The 25,078-nt window shown below is 38.1% G+C and overlaps 1 long non-coding RNA gene across 1 annotated transcript; it reads left to right on the top strand.

The window, feature by feature from the left end:
• On the top strand, positions 1-24,672 carry LOC147380207 (uncharacterized). Its single transcript, XR_015134989.1, has 2 exons — positions 1-516; positions 24,354-24,672. It is a non-coding gene; the product is annotated as an uncharacterized LOC147380207 (long non-coding RNA).
• Positions 24,673-25,078: the final 406 nt, after the last annotated feature.

The raw sequence follows: 25,078 nt of genomic DNA on the forward strand, positions 1-25,078 counted from the left end.
TCTCTCTGTTTATCAGCTTCTTTCCTATTGTAGGCTGCCTTTCTTTGGAAGTGACTATCATCAGTGGCAGTTTTTAGCTGTCATCTCCCAGCTTTGGCTATTGAAGACCATCTGACCTATCTCTCTCTCTCTCTCTCTCTGGCTCACACATTCCATGAAGGGCCTCGTGGATTAAACGGGATCAGGTTTCTGAACCTGCTACAACCAAATATAATTAGAGGTTTGTTGAAGGAGGCAGTCAAGAGGGTGTGACTTCTGGCTGACACCTGAGCTGAACTCTGGGAATGGGAAGCTCATTAACTCCTCCCCTGACTTTGGAATGTGCATCCTGTGCATCACCCATCATTCCCACACTAGGAACTGTTTCAAGGACACAGCCTTGAGAGAACAAAATATTGAGACCATCTGAACTGAATAGGTGACTAAACCTAGCTAAGGCCTCTGTATAAACTCTTTAAGATACCAGCAGATGGGTGCAGCAATCTACTCTTCTTGCCACCTCTCAAGACAAGTCATGTGAGTAAGTTTACTTGCTTATTGAAATTGCCATCTACCACTCTGAAGTCCTCTGCCTCTTTCTTCAGTCTATCCCTGCCCTCTTTCTATGGAGGCCAGTTTCAGATTTCACTGGGGAAATTTCAGAGACTGAGAAACAGTGATTGGTGAGCCAAAAGGAGACCAAAGCAAAGGGTCTTGGGAATATTAAAATCAAACACAAATGTAGACCAGAACTGAAAATTCACTGAGCAGACAAAACTAGTATGTCATACAAGTAGTTTTAAGTTAGCTTATTTTGCAAGAAAAGAAAGGTTAACTTGACTTAGTCACTTCTTGCTTGTGTCTCTGAAAATCATAAGCAGAACTTAAAACATTCCCTAAAGTTGATATGTGGTAACCACTAACTAGTTCCTGTTTATTTAAGAAAATTTTAATATTATAAGCAATCTCTATACAGAATAAACACTTACTGCCTTCACGCTATATAAGATGCTTTATGACAATTTTTCTCTGAGCCTCACTCCATGGCTCGGTTTGAGTGTCCAGCTAGAAGCTGAAGTCCAGTTAGAGAGCTGGAAAAAGAGCTGGGGTTAAAGGAGATGCAGGTATCCAGTGCTTTGCTTGCTTCAGGGCTGGCAGACAAAGTGGTATAGCAGGATACAAACGGAACATTTTAGTGTGCATTTTGCAAAACTAGGAGGGTACAAACTGCTGAGGAGTAAGGTCCAGATGTTTGTGACAAAGCCTGGTTGGGACATTATGTGGAATCTCTGAGAAAGTGAGGAGAGTAAAGAGGAGGATATTGTGATTGACAGTGAAAGGTGACAAGCACTCTAATACCTGATCTGAGTCTAACGCCAGCCATCACGGCAGCCCCCAGTTCAGGAAATGTTCACGATGAGAGAATATACCCTGAGCTTATTGATACAGTGGCCAAGTTCCAGCAAAGGGCCAGGGAAAGTAACCAAGCATGGTTAGTGCAGCTGTGGATACAAAGGGTGATGGCATTTCTCTGACCAGGCAGGAGGCAGAGGGAATGAGAAATATCAACCCACACTCCCTGCCCTCCAGAAGTGCCTGTGTGGCACTCAGGGGTTCAGGGTATTCACTACTCACTACCCTATAGATTGGACTATTCTATTCTATAGAGAAGCTTGGCCCTGGGCATGTGGGACCCTGGAAGTCTGCAGAAGAGGTACAAAGAATTCTTAGGGAGTTGGGAATGAGACAGGCAACCTATGATCATCTTTAAAGGCCCAGAGTAGCCACACGCACTGCAGGAATGGAGGATGATATACTCCAATTCGTCCCCAGCACCTGGCATGGAAAGCTGGTCTCCCTCCTGAGCATCTTCTTGACTTGTCCCAGTTTTGGGACAAGATATTATGCTGGACAATCCATTACTGATCTGGGGGAAACTGACAAATCTTGGGAATGGGTATGGGTTGTGGGAAAGGTCCGAGAGAGAGATAGCTCAAAAAGCCAAAAGGCTACCACAGTCAGTTGTAAAATGTCTGCTAACAGGAACCCAGAAGCAAATGTGGTTTGACATTGGTGCCAGGGCCCCCCTTGAAAAGACAGACCCATAACCCATGATGGTGTTGGTCAGCCTGTGCAAAGCCTTAAAACCTGGACAGCAGTTTAGACCTCCCACCTGTCCTACCATCCCTAATGCCCTGCCTGTTCCAGAACAGGCCTCAGGAACACAGTCCTATTTGGGTGGGTGCCTCCAATGCCTAGGGTAGGCCGCAAGCCTAGACTGCCTCTACGTGACGACCTTTGGTGGTGGTAGGAGACTTTCTGCTGGGCTCATTATTCACTGCTCCAGCAATGCACACAACACTCCAGGAAGAGCCTTTCAGGAAGGAAGAGCATATCATGGGAAGAGCTTCGTTTCTTATCAAGAACTGAGTCAAGAAGATGCTCTGTCCACCTCTCCAGCACTAGGAGCTGTTTCAGAGACATCGCTTCAAGACAGTAAGGTGTTGAGATCAGGACTGAATAGATGACAAACCCAGCTAAGGGTTCTGTTTCAACTTTTCAGATTCTGGCCGGTGGGCACAGAAATCTACTCTTTTTGCCACTGCCCAAGAGCAGCCTCACAAGTTCCCTTGCTTGTTAAAACTGCCACCTACTAATCTGGCATGGTCTTCCCCTTTCCTCAGCCTCTCCCTGCCCTTTATGTATGGGGAGCAATTGCAGGTATCATCCAGAAAATTCCTAAGGTTGCACACAAGCAAGGTTGATCATAATTCCCATGTAAATACTGGATGGTTTTCCAAGAAAGGCTGTTGGGAAGATAGGCACACAATTTTCTACTACATTATTCTAGTGTTAACAGATGAGGAAACAGACTTACAGATGTCAGCCAATTTATACAAGACTGTTTCTTCAGCAATTGGCAGATCAAGAACTTCAGCCTTTTGACTTCCCATCTTTTTGATCTTTTCCCAGCATTTTCTCTATTCTAACCTGCATTGCTCCAGTTTAGCTAACTATCTGGATATAACCTTTCAATTACACTCTTCCATAAGTGTTCAATTTCTGCATATTTTTGTATTCAGAATTTAGCAACATTTTATTACAGAGTAAAGAAAACCAAGGAAAAAATACTCAAAATATTCCCCTTAAAGGTATTATTATAATGTTATTATTCAGTTAAGTCACATGAGTCATCTGAGACATCTCTGCAATAATCTAAAACCTCTTATATTTTTCACCCAAAAAAGATCTGTGAGGTGGGACATGCTAATCTTCTGTTAAAAAGATAAATCTCTTTGATATTTCATGTTTTAAGTTTGACCCACTTTTTCTTCTACTTTCTCAAAATTTCTGAGAACCTTATTCTGTCAATCATTACATGTCAATAACGTTTTCCTGAACACAGACGTCTGAATATGTGATCTGATGAATCTTTATGCTGCTTCTAGGTATGTAATTCTGTCTAGCTATCCACATTTTAAGTTTCCTGTGTAAAACTCGAGTGCTTCTAAAAAGATCCTCTTAACTTCTACCTCTGATTCTACTCTTTGTAGAAGAAGAGATTCCACTGAAATACATGAGGCAGGACAGTGGAGTTTTGACTGTTTTTTGACTCCCCTTGGTTCCTAACAAAAGCATACACAAGCTGGTTTGGTGAAAATGAGAAATCATTAATGTACATAATGTTGCAGGGCAGGACTGACTCAGGCATGATTGAATCTATGTGCTCAAGTGATACCTCACCACATCTCTTCACCTGCTCTGTATCTGTGAACTGACTTAACCTTCAGGCAGGTGTTCTCCATGTTGTAGGACTTTAGGAGCCCCTAGTGGAAATCATCTGCATTTTTCAACATCCAAAATTAAAAGAAAATCCATGCTCATCTAAAAAGAATTTATAGAGCAAATCCCAAGGTTTTGTGTTGAAAACAAGGTCTATTGCCTAAAAAGAATGTGGCACTGAGTTGTAAGGATCTTGTGAAAAGGTACCCAGCTTGTGATGAGAGCTGAACTCAGGCCAGGACTTCACCTCTATACCTCATTTCAGCTTAATATGCACAGTCTAGATCAAAATATTTTACAGGGGCTATAAAAATTCTCAGTCTTTGTGTTTCTTGGCTGATACGCGTATGTATCCCTCCTAAAACTCATTTACACTTATAATCATAAATGAAAGAAAATCTTATCCTTGTTCATTTGGATGCTTTTACATTTCTATGGTCACAGAGTTCTTTGTGTTGAGGTCTACTAATTTCAATGTACTATTCTACTTATTGTCTATAAATAATAATAAAGACTCACATTTTATTAGAAGATATATCTTGCTTTTGTCATATTTTAAAAGAAGTCTATATACTCAGTTAATATTTACATAAATCAGAATTAAAAACCTAGCTACTTGATTTGGCTCTAAAATGATCTACCTTCAAAATACAACTGCAAAAGATATTATTTTACCAAAAGAACAAAAAGTGTTAGTTAAGATTTAATGGCTTCAAGTGTTCATATTCACCTTGAACAAGCTGAAGTAAAATGTAAACTTAAGGACTGGCTTCTTGGCTGATTGAGAAGATAAGAAAATAGCTCAACCTCACAAATAACTGGAATCAGGGGCTTAATACCTTCAGAGCTCTCTTTCCCATTCAGGCTTCACCAATCCAAAGTGAAAGTGAATGCCTCTAATTCACCTACTTTATATCTATCTATCATATGTTTATCTGTCTATTTATCTATCTATCCATCCATCCTTTCATAAATAACAGCATCAGTCAGTAGAGAGAGATTTATTTCCCTTTTTCTAGTTTTATAATCTTTAGGGGAAGACTCTTATTAGTTCACCTTGGATCAGAGACCAATCCTAGTGACCTAAATTTGGAATCTGAAAAGAACTTGGTCCCAACTTTTGTCAGATGCTTATGTCAATTGGAGCACATGCCCAGTCATCAGTAGCCAGTATTACTTGAAACTAAGTATTTTCTTATAGTTAGTATATATATGGGGAGGAGCTACCTTTCAGAAAGGGATCTACAGTATCCAGCACACTAAGCAATGGATTTTCTCATAGCCAGTGATATTAAGACACTAATTCAAGTCCTCATTGAAAATTTAATGTATGTGTCTAGCTGTAACTGGATTTTACATTTCAGCATTCTTGCTAATAATATTATATGCAAACTAAATTTGTCTTTTTCAATGTCACTTGCATATATGTTAATTATGAATGCTCTAATTTTTTCCTGTTCATCCCATGACAACTCTTGAATATAGTTGGCATTAACAACAAATATTTTTAACTTGACTAAAGGAATAACAGTGATTATAGAATATAAAAGACAGGAGAAGAAACATGCTTTGGAAATTTGTTCTGTTGGATACTTGTTTTATAGAGGGCATGGCAATTGTACACATATTTTGTATGTTATGTTTCTCAAAGAACTTTAAAAAAATATTCTATGAGATTTATAAAATTCCTAAAATAAAAGCTGTAACTAATCTTTATAATTATCAATAGTTGATTTTAGAAGCCACTTGCAATCTTTACTAGATAAAACTTTTCCAGAACATCTCATACACCAAAAAGACACTGCTAGAATATACCATCTTGATACAATTAGGTTATACCAAAGAAGAGGATTAAATTTAAAAACATTTTTTTTCTTTTTTCATGCATTGTTCCATAAGAGCAAAAATGACTCTGAGTAGCTTATTAACAGAAAATCATTTTAATAGGTGGATTAGAGAGAATTGGTAAAAAACTGAATTCAGGCCAGTTGTAAAAATTTACTAAAGATTGCCATCTAGAGGCCTAAAGGGGTATATTTTGGAGAATATTTTCAGATAGATTTTCTAGATTCTAAAATCTTGATCTTTATATGTTTAATATATTCAATAAAATGAAGACAAGTAAAGGGAGAACATTTCATTTATTACTAAGTCTGCACAGGATTATTTTAAATAAATAAATTTTTAATTTTAAATAAAAACAAGTTTGCTTCTATTTTTACTTATACAATAATTTTGGTAGTTATATTTTAAGAACTCTTTTTTGGCAAGTCTGAAAATGTATTCACACTATATGAGAGAAGGAAAACATTTACGTGTACAAATATGTATATACAAATAATGTATATAGTTATTAAAGTTTTCTTGACTGTTAAGGCCAACTGTCTTTGGGTTATTTGTATTCCTGGTGAGCACAGCTGTTTGATGGATGGAACAAGAAAGTTGTTCATGTTAAATAATTACATGAGTTTGGAGAACAACATTTCCTGATAATAAAAGAAAAAGACATCATTCTAAAAACTAGGTCTAGTACCTTATCATTATGTGGCTGTATATAAACAATGTGAATTTGGGGTACTTTTAGAAATGATTGTAATGCATATCATTGCTCCAATAGATTGCACAGTGGAGGCATTTATCAAGATTGCAGGTGTGTTTTCATGAATGTTTTACAATTAGCTTATCAATGTTAAAGCAAAGGATAATGAGCTTTAAAATGTGGGTTATGGGGCCACAATAGAACCTACTTCTAATGAAAACTTTCCAATCCACTGAACTGAAGGTTAGAAAATTCCAGTTCTCACTGTGTCACAGGGTGCTGGTTTTGGCAATAAAAGAGACAGGAATGTTATGGTTGCTGCCATGATTAATGCTTTATTTTGTCAAGAAGAGATGGTGAGCATTCTACATGATACAGACAAATATGTTCAATTTTAAACAGCACTAGAAAACACTGAAAATGCTATCTTGAATAAAAAATAAATATTTTGAGATACTATACCAATATTAAACCACTGCATGTTTTAAAATAATTTTATTTGTTTTTTATATTTTGGCTATGCTGGGTCTTCATTGCCACTGTGGGCGTTTCTCTAGTTGGGCACTTGGGGGCTACTCTCTAGCTGCAGTGCATGGGCTTCTCATTGCGACGGCTTCTCTTCAGGTTCTAGGGCATGCAGTCGTCAGTAATTGCAGCTTCTGGGCTCTAGAGCACAGGCTCAATTGTTGTGGCCCACGGACTTAGCTGCTCTGAAGAACATGGGATCCTCCCTAAACAGGGATCAAACCCGTATCTCCTGCATTGGTAGTAACTCTTTACCTCTGAGCCACCAGGGAAGTCCCTAAACCATTGCATTTTTCCCCCCATTTTAAGAGACCCTCTAGTTTAAGATGTAGCATCAACATTTGCGGTGGTGTATCACTTCACTAAATGTACACATTTATATCTGCTTTCATGATGTTGAGATGTATTCCACTGTCAGACTTCCTAAGTAGGGAGAAAGTATTTCTTAAAAGTGAGAAATTGCTGTAATAAAAATGGCTTTATCTAGTAGAGGTAATATGCACCTCTGTAATTAAGTATCTCATGTTATAATTACTTGGTGTCCTTACACTGATCTCCAGGAAGAGTATCTAAATGTTACATTATATTTTCAGCATTTGTCTTTTAAAATAGTACAGTTCCTGTGAAATGTAGTGCATTATGTTGATGAAATATCCATGACAATTTACCAGCAGAAGGTTATGCCTGCAGCAGTGAGGTTCATCTGCATCATTCCAGAGAACTTTTTTTAATCTTGAAATCGACTTAAACACAGTAATAAGATTGAACAGACATCTCAATCTCTCTGCTCATCAGTGTTTGGGGACTACATGAACTATGGCTACCCGAGGCTGACTGATCACTGTGCCTCATCCACAGCGCAGAAGTGATAGCGAACATTTCACATTGACAGTCCCAAGATCTGATCCTGAGGAAAGCTGGCTTGGGGTGCTGCCTGAAGGAAGACACTTTTTGAACTCAAAACAACTTCACACTATGATCAAGCATGCCGTTTATCACAGCGGAGCTCCTGTTTGCTGATGAGTTAATAAGCATAATGTCATTTGAAATCTTCCTGACCATAGTAGCACATCTTACAAACCACTGGGTTTGTAATATTGTGTGTGTGCACACGCGTGCATGCCATATACATGTGTTTGTTAATCATGCCTTGCTGCTTTGTCTTCAAAATTCAAACTGTTGCCTTGTCAAAGCAAGGTAATTCATTTTCGTTTAGAAAGGGAAACCACTAATGCAAGTCTCAAAGAACCCACTGGTCAATGCACGAGATGTAAGAGACACGGGTTCAATCAGGGAAGATCCCCTGGAGGAGGGCACAGCAACCCACTCCAGTATTCTTCCCTGGAGAATCCCCATGGTCAGAGGAGCCTGGGGGGCTACAGGCCATGGGATGGATCACAAAGAGTCAAACACGACTGAAGCAACTTAGCATGCATGCATGCATGTCCCCCTCCACCCCCCAAAATCCAAGTCTTATACATTTAGGTGCTCATGAGTCTCATATATTTAAATCTTTTAAAGATTGTCTTCACCTGGCATAATGGTTACTCTTATGGCTGTAGTATTAGACCACTTACGTTCATACCCCAGCTTCTGCCTAGCTCTGTAACTTTGGGCAATTCACTTAAAACTTTTTGTGATGATGCAAATAGGGATATTAATTGTACATACCTTTTTAGTATTATTGTGAGAAAAGAATGAAGCAGAGTAAGAGGTCAATCAGTATTCACTATTAGTATGATATTATATTTAATCACTAGTCAATAGCCTTGAAAACTACCAGTGTAGTTTATTTCCCTGGGTCAACAAAAATCTTGATTACTCTTTCTGACAAGAGACTCTTAGGTAAAAATCAACACCTGGATTTTACAAGAAGTTATTAAGTATAAGAGGCAAGCTGCGTTTAGATTTGACAGTGTTCCATAGTAATTTTAAAAATGCTTGATTTTCTAAAGAACTAAATATACACTTGAATAAAGGACATAGTGTTGATGAAAACGTGAAAGGCAGCGTGGTGTTGTAACAGTGGCCGTTGACGTCATACCTGAGTTACAGTTACTGGTCTGTCACTTGGTCAACATCTGTAGGTCTCACACCCCTCATCTCTAACTTAGAATAGCATAGTATCATTGTCTTCATTAGGGTTGTGATGAGGCTTAGCTGATAAATAATGAAATCTTTTAAATAAGAGCTAATAAGTGAGTTTTTTTGTTTGTTTGTTTTTTAATAGGGAGAAAGGGCAGCATGGTAGGAATTGACTAGAGGTGGGAATATTGCCACCTATGTTAACGATTTGGATCCTGTTTTTCTCCCTCTATGTCTGTACAATCTCTTCCCTATTGCTTTCCTTATTTACCTTTTTCTTTCACTAAATTCTCCTCTTGCTCCACGTTTATGTTTCTTCTTTCCTTCCCCTCTTTTCCTGCTGTTTTTCCACTAAACCCCAAGTAGCATTTCAATGAGAGTATTTTTCTAAGTTTGCAAAAAGCGATTCATGTTTAAAATTGCTCATGAAGTAGTGTATAAAATGGCTAGCATGTATTGTTTTGAATAAAGGGAAATGAATATATACAGAGAGAAATACATATATATCTGTATAGGGCCAGATAGTAAATATTGTAGATTTTGTAGGCTGTGTGGTTGCTGCTGCAATTGTTCACCTCTGCTTTGCAGTATGAACTCAGTCATAGACAATATATAAACAAACTTGCATGGCTATGTTTCAATAAAACATTACTTATAGACACTGAAATTAGGATTTTATATAATTTTCACATACCACGAAATAGCATTCTTTTAATTTTTCCCAACTGCTTAAAAATGTATATCATATTTAGACCATGAGTTGTAAATGTATAAGTCATATTTAGACCACAGGGTGACAGAGCAGATTTGGTCCACAGCTCCTAGTTTGCAGACCCTTGATAAGCTATGGGATTTATGCTGATGTTAAGGAGTTATACATTCAACTAAAATTAGAATAGGGCTTCCCCAGTGGCTCAATGATAAAGAATCCACCTGCCAAGCATGAGACATGGGTTAGATCCTGGGGTTGGGAAGAGCCCCTGGAGAAGGAAATAGCAACCCACTCCAGTATTCTTGCCTGGGAAATCCCATGGAGAGAGGAGCCTGGAGGGCTACAGACCATGCAGTTGCAAAAGAGTTGGACATGACTTAGCAATGAAACAGCAGTAGCAGCAGCAGCCACAGATATCAGAGTGAGTGACAACAGGTTATGGAAGATTTAGAATCAGTTCAGTTCAGTCACTCAGTCGTGTCTGACTCCTTGCGATCCCATGAATTGCAGCATGCCAGGCTGCAATTCCCTGTCCATTACCAACTCCTGGAGTTCACCCAAACTCATGTACATTGAGTCGGTGATGCCATCCAGCCATCTCATCCTCTGTTGTCCCCTTCTCCTCCTGCCCCCAATCCCTCCCAGCATCAGGGTCTTTTCCAATGAGTCAACTCTTCACATGAGGTGGCCAAAGCATTGGAGTTTCAGCCTCAACATCAGTCCTTCCAATGAACACCCAGGACTGGTCTCCTTTAGGATGGACTGGTTGGATCTCCTTGCAGTCCAAGGGACTCTCAAGAGTCTTCTCCTACACCACAGTTCAAAAGCATCAATTCTTCAGCACTCAGCTTTCTTCATAGTCCAACTCTCACATCCATACATGACCATTGGAAAAACCCATAGCCTTGACTAGATGGACCTTTGTTGGCAAAGTAATATCTCTGCTTTTTAATATGCTATCTAGGTTGGTCATAACTTTTCTTCCAAGGAATAAGCGTCTTTTAATTTCATGGCTGCAATCACCATCTGCAGTGATTTTTGGAGCCCCCCAAAATAATAGCATTTAGATAAATAATGTTGTCAATAGATTTCTTTATTCTTAAGCAAGTGACTTCAGTGATACAAACCATATTTGAGGGAAATTCGTATGGGAGTGATGTGCAGTGTGGACAGCAAAAGGAAACATGAGTTAAAGTGAATTTTTGTCCAGGTGTCAGTTACAGAGGTCCTTGACTCGGTGGGTGGCTTTGACAATTGTGAAGAAGATGAAAAAGGACGAATCAACATAACTTGATGAACAATTGGATTTAAGGGTAAAATGGAGGAGATTGCTAAATAAGATGGCAATTTAATTATTAAAGTCAGCATCTAGGATAAAATAAGAAAGTGAAAAAGTCACAGAGAAGTCATAATTTGAATTATGTATATTTTCTAGACTGAAGACTGAGTACCATAGGACTTCTAGCTTTTCCAAAGAGACTCACAAGAAAAAAAACCTGTTGGTTTTTCTTTTTTGGAAGTAGTTTAATCTGTTATTATTATAGTTTTTATGTTGTAATCAGAAAGTCTGCTAATTAGTATAGGCTGAACAGGACCATTAAAAGGCCTGCATGTGAGTGAGTAAAGTAAGAAAAGGCTCTCATAAAAATCCCACAGGCAACGACTAAACTCATTGTAGTTTAATAAAGCATAGGGTATGTGCACACATTTGTTTTTCTTTGTTCTATTAGTTTGTAATGGAAGAAAAATGGCTTTTTTCAGATCCCATTTTCTGGACATTTTTACAACATAACATTCAAGGATGTGCATTCCAAGTAAAAATATTTATCCATACCCTAAATCACTGAGAATTAACTCAATATTTTCAATAGAAAACTCAATTTTCAAACTATCATATCTCGTTTCTTTCCAGGGACATGCTATCCAACTCATGGCTCCCTTATGTGGACTTTTTATCCATCAAGTGGGAGAAGTGCTGTGCTTCTAAGAAGAAAGCATAGAATAGGACCTGAGGGCTATGAAGTTCTAACTTCTTATACTTCCCAATAAAAATGGCTCTTTTAAATAAAGTACTCCCCTAAGCACAGACTGAGTTTAAATAACACATTTGGTGATTTCCCAGAAGTTGAGTGGTACTATGTGACAAGTTAAATATATTAGTTTCTACAGGGTGGTTGACAAATGTGCGCGTGTGAAGTTAGTTTTGGTCCCTGTGAGTTGTCTTTTTGTACTTTGAATGATTGCCTTTCATTTCCTTTTTTAAACTGAGACCCAAAAACATTTTTTCCTGTTTCAAAGCAGCAAAGTGCTATCTAAGCAGTTAGCATGCAACACCTTTACGCCATACCCTGTGTCTTTGGAATTGTAGTCTGCAGCCAGCACAGCAAAAAGCCTTCTATCACGTGCAGATGAGGTTGGTAGTAGATCAGTTAATTGAAAAAGTTGAATACTGTGAAGAATCACAAAATAACCTGTTATATGCATGCATTCAAGCTTTTCTTTTAACCTAAAAACTACAATGAATGTAAAAATATTACTTAGAGTATTACATAGAGTCGTGTCCAACTCTATGTGACCCCATGGACTGGGGCCTGCCAGGCTCCTCTGTCTGTGGAATTCTCCAGGCAAGAATATTGGAGCGGGTTGCCATTCCCTTCTCCAGGGGATCTTCCTGATCCAGGTATTAAATCTGGGTCTCTTGCATTGCAGGCAGACTCTTCACCATCTGAGCTACCAGGAAAGCAAAAAACCTACAGTACTGTTCATTAACTTTTAAAAAATATACAACAAAGTTATTTTTTGCTTTTTTTCCCTAAAGGATGGGCCCAATGTTTCATCTTTCCAGCATAAATCATACAGATAATAGATCCTGTATGAAAGTCAGTTTTGTTTTCTTTTTTAAGTGGGAAAGAACTTAAAGACCATTGTGAAATAACTAATGTTGGTAGAGAAGCCTTTAAGATGTTTAAGGTTTTTCCCTTTAATTATTTAAAGTTGTGTCTCCTAAACTAATTCAGCCCTATTGGTAACCTAGTTTTATCGAGTCTTAAAAGGAATTCAAGTTAGAAACATCATCAAAGACACATTTCATAACCATATAATCAGTTTAAGCAATATTTAATTGACTTATATAATTATAATCATAAGCATAACTTACATAAACATGTTTGGGAACAAATCCAAATTTTACTCTTGATAAAAACAAAGCAAAAACATGAAAACCTTTTACTAGTGGAAGGAAAAGTATTAGAGAGTATAATAGAGATCCTATTTTTGAACATTCAGTGTACTATGAACATTAGCTATGCTATATCATAGGACAAATAGTGCAGGTTAATACAGAGAGACATTTAAGTGGTATACATACATGGCATATGTATATTGGATTTTAAAAGTTGCTCTATTAAATTTTTTTTGACAGATTTTGATGTATCTAGAAAGCACTGGGTGGAGAAGGCAATGGCAAGCCACTCCAGTACTCTTGCCTGGAAAATCCCATGGATGGAGCCTGGTAGGCTGCAGTCCATGGGTCGCTACGAGTCGGACGCGACTGAGCGACTTCACTTTCACTTTCCACTTTCACGCAATGGAGAAGAAAATGGCAACCCACTCCAGTGTTCTTGCCTGGAGAATCCCAGGGACGGGGGAGCCTGTTGGGCTGCCGTCTATGGGGTCGCACAGAGTCGGACACGACTGATGCGACTTAGCAGCAGCAGCAGCAGCAGCAGCAGCAGCAGCAGCAGAAAGCACCGGGAGGATTTCAGCTCTTGAGAGTCAGCATGCGTGCTAAGTTGCTTCAGTCATATCTGACTCTGTGCGACCCTATGGATTCTAGCTCACCAGGTTCCTCTGTCCATAGGATTCTCCAGGCAAGAATACCGGAGTGGATTGTCATGCCCTTTTCCAGGGGATCTTCCTGACCCAGAGATTGAACCCGTGACTCTTAGGTCTCCTGCATTGGCAGGCAGGTTCTTTACCACTAGCACCACCTGGGAAAAATCTATTTCATGGTTGGATGACCAGTACCTACCACAGTACCTGATGTATAGTAAGCATTCAACTATTGCTTGAATAGATAAATGAGTGGATGGTTGATTGAATATCTACTATAAAGAAGAAAAGGATAAACAATGATTTCCACATGGCTTCATAAGACATGAATTTAGATTATTAAATTAATTCTACTGTGAAAATATACTAACTTTCATATTATATATATTATGGGAAATGTTTTCTTTGCTTATTTATATGATATAGAAAAAAGTCGACCCTCAGTATGAGCTTATTTTGTCTTAAACTAGCTCAGCTAACAATATTCTTCAATTTGTAATTTGACTTCCAATCTTAACAAAATTGAAATAAATTTAAAGGTTAAGAGTGATAATCTAAATATTTAATTACAAACTGAATCAGGCAGTCATCTATTTTCATTTCTTCAACTTTTTACACTCCTATCCTCACAACCTATACACAATTTCTAAAATGCAAAACATTCAGGCTAAATTACCTCTGGGCAGTCTGATTCTTCTCCTACTGTATTTTATAAGTGTATCTATTTTCCCTCATAAAAATAGAACTACTGATTCTGAAATAACATTCCGGCTTCTTATTTCTGCCTCAAGACTGATTTCCCACTGTAGTTTAATTGTGATAGTCAGTGTAAAATTTCTAACTCTTAGAAATTTTAATAATGGTAGGCTTTAAAAAATTCATATTATAAAGTCCTAAGTACAAAATCTTCATCTAATGCACTCCTAAAATGATGTTGCTATGTGCAAATCACAGTAGTATATTGGAATTGCTTTGAATAAACACTTTCTTTTCACTCATAAAACTATTGATATATCATATAACTTTTATAGACTCTGTTCTCTGATAAGATGTTCATGCATGTGAGTGTACCCAGGATGGGAAGAAAAATTCCTTCTGATAAAATGACTTCCATTCTGCCTCCAAATAATTTTTGCTGGTATCCAGTGAACACAGAAATCATAACTCTAATAGCTCTTTCTCAGTTTTTCTTGATCTCTCTCCTTTCTTTTCGGCTATTTTGTTCTCCTTGGAATCCTCTGACAATAAGTTCACCTAGCCCTCTTCTAATTTTTCTCAATTTTCTGTATTTTCATGTTCTTTCTGTCTGCCAAATTGTTGCAGGGAAGCCCCTAGTTGTCCCTCAGTCTTCTTTATTAGGGTACTCTTCATCTTTTTTTTTTTTTTTAATACACAGTTACCACAATGCAGACACCTCTCAAATATTTTTCTACTGTCCTGGCTATCTGTTTAATTCTTGTCCTGTGTATGCAAAAATTGGACAGAACCTTCACTTGGCTATTCAGTCGTCATCAAACTAAAATCACCGTGAGTCTCTTCTTCTCAAATAACTTAAACCACCTCCTTATTCAGGGGCTCCACATTTTTGTGGAGGGGTGTGGTTCCCACACAGCACTAAGCAATTCTCCAGACACTAGCTGGTGTCAGCTCAGTTCGACACTATCTACAAGTTAGCATTAGATCTCTCAGACTGAGGCTTCAATCCCTCAAGACTGCACCCCTTCTCTCCCCACTTCAGATGCCACTCAAAAGCCAAGCTGCTTCTAACCATAGTTTCTCATGACCCCCTCTCTCCTTCTATTAATCTGCTAAAGCAGCTCACAGAACTCAGAGAAACATTTTGATTACAAGATTACCAGTCCATTATAAAAAGATATAACTCAGAAACAGCCAGAAAAGAGACGTGTAGGAAACGGTATAGGGAAGAGGCAAAGAGCTTCTATACTCTTTGACTGCGCCATTCTCTCAGGTCTCCATGTGTTCACCAACACATAAGTTCTCTGACCTTTCTTTCTTTCTTTCTTTTTTTTTTTTAATGGAGGCTTCATTACATAGGCATGAGTGTTGAAATCATTTTCCAGTCTTCCCGTCCCCAGAAGTTGGAGGTGTGAAGGACTGAAAATTCCAAGCTTCAAGTTGTTACATGGTTAGTTCTGTTGTTACGTGGTTGGTTCAACCTGCTTCCACCCCTACGTGGGGTCCAAAAGTCATCTCATTAACATAAAAAAAATACCTTTTCTTTTTCCTCGCTTAGAAAATCCCAAGGATTTTAGTACCCAGAAATGGGGATGAAGACCAAATATGTATTTCTTATTATAAATCATATATCATAGCTTCTCATTGTCCCTCTTTCTCCACATTTTAGAATGAATATTTTTAGTGACTATTATGTTCCAGGTACCACATAAGAGCCTACAGAACTAAATCTTGATTCTAGATGTTCCTCATCTAGGGAGTCTCTTAACTTACTAGTGCAAAATAAAAGATGTTATGGAAGAAGAACAATTAAGAAGATGTGAGAAGGGATAAACAGTTGCTTTAAATATTGCATGACACTTTGGACAAAGAGTGGGATTTTTTCAGATAAAGAAAGGACAGATCATATCTTCTATTTTCATTATCTGAACATTTGTTTGTGCTATTCTCTCTGCGCATAACTTTCTTCCCCTTTTGTTATATTTGTCAAAACCCCACTCAACTTTAGGACCTTTGATTGACTTTCTTGTTCAAAAAACATCTGGTCCCATTACTTCAGGCAAATAGATGAGGGGAAAAGTGAAAACAGTGGCAGATTTTATTTTCTAGATTTCCAAAATCACTGTGAATGGTGAGCAGCCATAAAATTAAAAGACCCTTGCTCTTTCAAAGAAAACTATGACAAACCTAGACAGTGTATTGAAAAGCAGAGACATCATTTTGCCCTCAAAGGTCTAAATTATCAAAGCTATGGGTTTTCCAATAGTCATGTGTGGATGTGAGAGCTGGACCTTAAAGAAGGCTGAGTGCTGAAGAACGGATACTTTTGAATTGTGGTGCTGGAGAAGACTCTCAAGAGTCCTGTGGACAGTAAGGATATCAAACAATCCAATCTTAAGGAGATCAACCCCGAATATTCACTGGGGGACTGATGCTGAAGCTGAAGCTCCAATACTTTGGCCACCTTATGGGAAGAACTGATTCATTGAAGAAGACCCTGATGCTGGGGAAGATTGAGGGCAGGAGGAGAAGGTGGTGACAGAGAATGACCTGGTTGGATGGTATCATCAACTCAATGGACATGAGTTTGACCAAACTCCAGGAGATAGTGAAGGACAGGGAAGCCTGACATGCTGCAGTCCATGGAGTTGCAAAGACTTAGACATGACTGAGCAACTGAACAGCAACAGCGATTTGTTTTCAGTTGATTGTAAATGTGAGTGTTGAATGTGTGTGTCAGTTGTAAGCTCTATCTTATTAACTCTAATATTTCTTGCTAGTACTTGCATTATATTTAACACATAGTAGATGTCCAAAATATACTGCTAAATCAATGACTAATTGTATGAGAAAATAAACTATTTAAGAAAGCAAAAATGCAGTTCACATTCTGAATTTCAAATTGTGCATGCTTTTTCTGCTGTTTTCACCTATGAAATTGGGAGTTGATATTGGGATCTTAGTCGTGAAGTGTAATGTAAGTACTCTGGAGCCTTGTAGTTAGAAACAATCATTCTTTTTTCATGTGGAGATATTCACAACAAATGTTACGACCTACTATCCTAATATCTTTTTAGTTATAAAGAAGCAGAAGTTTAATCACAAATGGAAATTCAATTATAGTGAATAATAGTTATCTGGATCTTCTGTTTCTTTTAATCTTCTGTTACAGTTTTTTTTAAACTCTAACACTTGCTTCATAGTCTGAACTAAGGAAAAGTTGATTTTTGCTGATTTAGACATTGAAATATTGCACATCTATAGCAATAAAATTAACATTTAATATTTGTTGAGTGCTGGCAATGTGCTAGCCACTTTACATATATTTCTTCACTTAATTTTTATAGCCACCTAATGAATTATTTACAGGCTCCCCTGGTGGCTCAGTAGTGAAGGATCTACATGCAATGTAGGAAACATGGGTTCAATCCCTGGGTCAGGAAGATACCCTAGAGAAGCAAACAGCAACCCACTCCAGTATTCTTGTCTGGAAAATCCCATGGACAGAGGAGCCTGGCAGTATATAGTCCATGCGGTGGCAAAAGATTCGGAATGACTTAGCAAAAATAACAGCAAGGAATTATTCACTCATTTTTATGGATGGAGCTACGAATCAGAGTGATAAAGAATGAATGTTTTCTTTTAGACGTTAATATCCATACTAGTTTGGATATTTCAGAGATGATGTTTGTCAATTATACCTCAACAAGGCTGAGGAAAAAAATATGAATGCTCTTCCGTTCCATATGATAGTCTCTTGATTGTGACTTTGATTAGCATGGTGTAAAACTAACCAGTAAACACTTGAGAGTGAAAAAAACTAACCAGTGGTTTGAACTGTATAATGGAAATAATGAACTGGGAATCCTTTTCATCCGCTTCTTTTCACTGAGTTAATTTGTGGTTTTCATTTTACATAAACACATTCACTGAAGAGCTACTCAGACTTGGCAGTCACTCGTGCCCTGACATGCCTTAGCACAATGGCTTGAAAAATACATTTTTTAACTTCCTTTTTTTCTCTTCCTTTTGTCTTCTCAGAGTATTATATACCTAAGTGACAGGAGTCTTGCAAATATTTAGAAAGATAACCCTCTGCCTGTGTTAGGTACAACAGAAGGTTTCATACATCAACTATGAGCTCCCTTCTTTACCTGTCTGGTGCCAGGGAGGACAGTACCCCAGATGGGCTCACTATGCTATGGCTGATTGGTGTAGATGACGTTGTTATTGGTGATCTTGTCATTGGTTTATAGATGTCACAGAGGATACTGCTCCCAAAGTGGGATTTATGCAGCAGGGCTCAGAATCATTATATGTTATTACTCATTTGCAAAATGATGGACACTCTGCTAAGATTCAAAACAGTTTCTGGAAAGCATTTTGAAAGAAATAAACATTTTACCATTTTCTACAAAATTTCCACTTTAAAAAAAATAGGTGGATAAACACCATTTTACAAATAATTCTTGATATTTTGAATGTTTTTAATGGTTACCTCTCAAAATCCTAGTCAACTCTTCCTTTACCAGAAAACAGAATCTGTAAAACATGTCCATAATGCTCTTACTGAAAAACCCAGAACAGTGATTGTCCCTGATTTCATATGAAACCACATGGTTTTTATTTTTCTCTTCTCACTGAATTGATCAAATTGGGGCTAACTTACTTGCTTGGTTATTACATGTGGAAAACTTACATAACATGAAGACTCTGAGTCATTGTAGGCTTCTCAGGGAATTTAATGAACGTGTGCTTTATGGATCTGATGCCAGTTTTGCAGCTTCCCTCACACTGAACAAGACTGTAGTCGGCCCTTGCTGACACTGTCTCTCTGAAAGGTATTGGTTCAGCGTTAGAGATGGTCTGCTGGAAAAGGACTTCCAATTAGGGGCTAACCCAGACAGGGTGAGTAACCACACTGTGCGCACTGTCTTCTCCCAAACCTCGAATATTACCCTCCAGTCATGATTCTCTTTACTTAGAGAAAAGGGAAATAAATTAATATCATTGACTTTGAAGGGTAGCCATGCCACAGACGCCTTTCCCTGCCTTTGTACTATGTTAGATGTGGGGATATGTTTTGCAGGCACATTTTATCCATAAGAAACACCTGAAATTCAAAGATTATTTTGCATTTGCTTGACAAAGGAAGCATCCTCCTACCCCGGCGTGTGCATTTCTGAGTAACTAACAATCACTTTTCCATGACAGCTTTTCCTCCTCAAATACATTCTCTGTTAAAACCTTGCTTTATACCACCTTTGCATGGCTCTGCATATGAAATACTAAAACATCATCAGTTTTAATGAAATAGTCAACCTACCACTTGAAGAATTTATATTTATGGCCCACAGACTAGCTACCCTCCAACATGAGCTAGGTGATGCATTTCTAGGAACTTCAAATTAATCCTTTTCATTACAGAAGTAGGTACCCATGAAAATGAATAGAAGTAGCTGATCTCATTAAAGGCTGAATTGAAACCAATTCTTATGGTGGCAGTAGCTACAACCTGTGATAATTTCCCTAGCTGCTATATAAGTTAAGTCCTGTAATTACTTTAAAAAAAATTCTAAATAGCATAATTTTAGGTTACATTGTATTTTTTATGTGTATATTTGTATGTATGTTGGAGAACAGGGTATAGAGTTGTATTTAAATAAGCTTGAATTTTAATTGGCTTGGCTTGGTTTTTACATTCACAGGGCTTTATGGATGTCTTTCCACAGACACAACTTTTTTGTTCTAATTCTTTTTGATTCTCATTCTCATTTTGAGAGACTGATCCTTAGATTATGACTCTCGTTACAAATGCATACAATGCTAGAGGGCTATTTTTACGCTCACAGACTCAAATCATTCTGGGATTTTAATTTCTCTTCTATAGTTCGAAACAAATTTTTAAATTTAAAAAGATGAAGACGTTTGTCCTTGCCCTAGGGTCCTGATTCAAGGTTTAGACAGAAGGTTAAATATCAAAACTTTACTATAAATCAAGTGCGTGCATTTCTGAATAAAGGTCTGGCATCATCTGCACAGGGCATTGATTCCTCTAGCTAGAGGGCTGGAGAGTCTGTTTACAAAAGAATATACAATTTAGACAGAACAAATGCCCTTCTATCAAATAGAAGAGAAGAGCCATGTTCATTTGTCATTACACGCACACCATTTCCTTTTTGGTGAGTTAATGCCCTTACTTAAAAGGAGATTAGTCCTTTAAAGTAAAGAAATTGGAGCTGGCAGGCAGCACCAGGAGTAGACACAGATTCGAAATTCTTTAAAAGCCTGAGTGCAGACCCATTCAGAATCTCTTAAAAACATTGCCAGAGAATCCTGGTATATCCACATTCGCCCACCAGGATTATTTCAGAGTCATGACTATATATCTTTTCACAGTAAGAATACACATGCAAACAGACATCAGTTCTCAACAGACAAACTGGAATCCCTGTAGTTAATGCAGCAAGAAAGTATGCACAGCAACATCAGGGAAAGATACTAATCCTAAAACATGACAGGAAGGATCATACCTTGGTTTCACTAATGTCTGTCCTCCACAAGCAGATGGCCCCAGTTTCTTAAATAATTTACCCTCAAAATTAGATGCAATGGGTAATTATTTTGGTAGAGAATATAAATTCAGGCTTTGATTCCTTTCATAGATGAGGCTCATACTATGAACACAATGATAATAATAGACTGAGGAACATTTAAATATTTATGCAGATTCTACTTCAATTTATATTTGGAAACTTTGCAATGCTGGTAGAAAGAATATTTCTCTTCTCACTGTGTACCGTAATCTCTAGGACTTTAAAAGAGAATATTTTAGCACAGAAAAGCAACGGAGAAGCCTTGTGACCTCTAAGCTTTGAATAAAGACAATTCTATTAAAGTTTCATTTGTAAGTCACACTCAGGGGATTGGCTGAGAATAATAACATGCACCATAAATAAACTGCAGATTGTTCCAGGTAATATAATGCAATAAAATATATGTAATATTGATACCTATTAAAGATATTTTAATATATCCTTAATAGCTTTGAAGCCACTTATAAAACTTGCGCCTATTTTTTAGCTGCTCAATTGTGTACTGACTGTGACTCCATGGACTGTAGCCCACTAGGCTCCTCTGTTCATGGGATTCTCCAGGCATGAATACAGGAGAGAGTTGCCATTTCCTTTTTATGGTGCATCTATTTAGGATCTTCAGTAATGGCATTGCAATATTAGGGATAAAAATTAATTTTCAAGTTATTTGGCTATTTAAATTTTGGACAAAAGTTTGATCAGTCAGTTCAGTTCAGTTTCTCAGTTGTGTGCAACTCTTTGTGACCCCATGGACTGCCCCACACCAGGCCTCCCTGTCCATCACCAACTCCCGGAGCTTATTCAAACTCATGTCCACTGAGTCGGTGATGCCATCCAACCATCTCATTTTCTGTCATCCCCTTCTTCTCCAACCTTCAATCTTTCCCAGCATCAGGGTCTTTTCTAATGAGTCAGTTCTTCACATCAGATGGCCAATGTATTGGAGTTTCAGCTTCAGCTTCAGCTTCAGTCCTTCCAATGAATATTCAGGACTGATTTGCTTTAGGATGGACTGGTTGGATCTCCTTGCAGTCCAAGGGACTCTCAAGAGTCTGAAGCTTCCATATGCCTCTTACCCTTCTCCATCAGAGGGCAGACAGACTGAAAATCACAATCACGGGAAATGAACCAATCTGATCACATGGACCACAGTTTTGTCTAACTCAATGAAACTATGAGGTATGCTGTGTGGGGCCACCTAAGATGGACGGGTCATGGTGGAGAGTTCTGATGAAATGTGGTCCACTGGAAAAGGGAATGGCAAACCACTTCAGCATTCTTGCCTTGAGAACCCCATAAACAGTATGAAAAGGCAGAAGCTTAATAGTTAGTATGCTGCTGCTGCTGCTAAGTCACTTCAGTTGTGTCTGATTCTGTGAGACCCCATAGATGGCAGCCCATCAGGCTCCCCTGTTCCTGCGATTCTCCAGTCAAGAACACTGGAGTGGATTGCCATTTCTTTCTCCAATGCATGAAGTGAAAAGTGAAAGTGAAGTCGTTCAGTTGTGTCCAACTCTTCTTGACCCCATGGACTGCAGCCCACCAGGCTCCTCCAGCCATGGGATTTTCCTAGGCAAGAGAACTGGAGTGGGGTGCCATTGCCTTCTCCAATAGTTAGTATAATTTCTTTAATATCAACCAAGATTTGTTTTAGATTTTTTTCAGTGAATTATTTTTAGGCATATTATTCCAATAATAATATTACTGCCCTGAATTTTAGATACAATAATTTTGATAGAAACAAAAAAGAGTATAAAGTCTATGAAGGTATATTCTTGAAAATGGAAAAACAAAGAAAGCGAAGAAATCTGAAAGGATGTCATGTATTATGGAAAAAAAAAAGCACTTTCTTATATTTGGTTCAAATTCTGGCTTTAAACTAGCTGAGTGATTTAGAGCATATAACTTTGAATGTCCTAGTTTATTTATCCATAAAACATAGTTCATATTGCATTTCCTTGTTGCATGGGTTAAAGGAGCTACATGAGAAAGCTTGGAATATAGTCCTTATGATATGTTCTTGGGGCTTCCCAGGTGGCACTCGAGGTAAAGAACTTGCTTGCCAATGCAGTAGACATAAAAGTTTCAGGGTTGATCCCTGGGTGGGGAAAATCCCCTGGAGAAGAGAACAGCTACTCACTCCAGTATTCTTGTCTGGGGAATCCCATGGACAGAGGAGCCTAGTGGGCTATGGTCCACAGGGTCACAAAAGAGTTGGACACAACTGAAGTGACTTAGCATGGACACATGCAGGATATGTTCCTACTCCTGCTACCATTTTAGGTAAGGTCAGGTTGCAAAAATTGCCCTCATTCCAGGTTACTTTAGAAGGCCTTGGAAGAGAAATTTCTCCATTCCTCAGTTCTTGAGTTTTCCTCCCAGGCAGATATACCAACCAGTAGGTTAGGCAGAACTCCATGGCCTACAACCTTATGGTTTATTGCAGACACTGGTGTGACCAGAATAAGTAGGCAAAGCAAGTACTGTGCTGCACCTTGGAGCTGAGGTGAACTTGCAGATGCACTTTAGCCTTCCTATATGGCTCATCTGGTAAATAACCCACCTGCGATTCAGGAGACCCCAGTTCGATTCCTGGGTCAGGAAGATCTGCGGCAGAAGGTATAGGCTACCCACTCCAGTATTCTTAGGTTTCCCTGGAGGGTCAGCGGGTAAAGAATCTGCCTGCAATGCGGGAGACCTGCGTTCAGTCTCTGGGTTGGGAAGACCGCCCCCCCCCGGAGGAGGGAAAAGCTACTCACTCAAGTATTTTGGCCTGGAGAATTCCATGAACTCTATAGTCCATGGGGTCGCAAATAGTCGGACACGTCTGAGCGACTTTCACATACTTAACTCAAATTCTTTTCTTCATGACTTATCCGTTTTGCCTGCAACACAAATGCCTACTAACCTTGATTCAAAACCTAGCCCCTGCATGTGTGCATGTGCGTGCTTAGTTCTAAACAGAGCTCATGGGATTCGGCCTGCACATAATACTTAATTTCTATGCACCGTTATAATAGCAAAATCACACAGATGGTCGCTACTACCAGGTAAAAGGTGGTGGATTCTGCACTGGGCAAGTCTTACTGAAAACAATACCCAACATGTTTCATCTTTTGCATTATTTATGGTTTTCTCCATTTGTAAGGATTCAATAAATTCGTAGTAAAAATCGTTGTATAGATAATGTAGCCATGATTCAAGCATCCAGTACTTAGCCTTAAGTTGGTCAAGCAAAAACAAACACTAGCCACTAAAAAGATGTGTCAAAATGAATTAAATTGATTACGTTTCAAACTCCACAAGAAGATATAAGCTCATTGTAATATTACTTGTTTATCCACGTCCAACAAACCCAATATCAAACTCGAATATCTTATAGTCTCCATAAAAAAATGCCGTCCCCACACTTCCAGTCTCTAGTGTAACTCTTCCTCAGTCTTTCCCATAATAATGCATCACAATAACATAAAGATCTACTTGGAATTTCAGAATGCTCCTCATTGTTTGGGGAAAAGGAAGAAACTTAGCAGGTAGAGCGAGAAGTATTTTAGTGGGAAGGCTGGAACTATTGTTGTTATTTTTATTTTGGTTTTTGAATCTTCAGGTACCAAAGGACGGAGAATACAGTGGGAGAACAAAGAAGTATGTTGGACAATGAGTTCTATCAATGGATTACTGAAAGCAATTTTGCAACATAGGTATCAAAGGCTGCAAATTGTTTCTGCTTTATTAATATTTGGTGAATTAAACACTGAGGGAAATGAATTGGAGAATATTAAAAAAGGCATGAATCTGAATTTTGTATTCTGGTTGAGTGGAATTTATCCTTTTGGCAAAGAATACTACATATCTGCTGTTTGGAATGACTAGTTTTTTTTCTGTTCAACATTGATCAATAAAATCAATAAAAATTATAAATATAATAAGTGTTTATTGCTCATTGTCTTGATAAATAAAAATTAACTGATGTCTGATGGCAATTTATAAATTACGTCTCGATTTCTTCAACAAATAGTTCCTGATGAATTTAAAATTAGGATTTTAAAAGGAAACAAACCCCAGTTCAAACCAATTATTCATTAAGTCTTGTTTTGTTAGTTCTGTTGGGTTTCCTGGTTTCTTAATTTTCCATTTAGAGTTTAGGACCTCAGTGCTGACTTTCTCCTTGCATTTCTTTAGAACCTTCATTTTGTATAGGCAACATTTATTTCTATACTTAAGACCAAACAATTCCTTCCAGTGAACACTTCTACTCCCCTTCCACTACCCCCAAACTTCCTTTAGATCCTCCAGTGAAGGTAATGGTCTCTAAATTTATAGCTACTGAAA

The sequence above is a fragment of the Bos grunniens genome, chromosome 1 (genome assembly GCF_055505025.1).
Source record: "Bos grunniens cultivar Pamir isolate PY7600 chromosome 1, Bosgru_T2T1.0, whole genome shotgun sequence".
In the NCBI taxonomy this organism is placed as follows: Eukaryota; Metazoa; Chordata; class Mammalia; order Artiodactyla; family Bovidae; genus Bos; species Bos grunniens.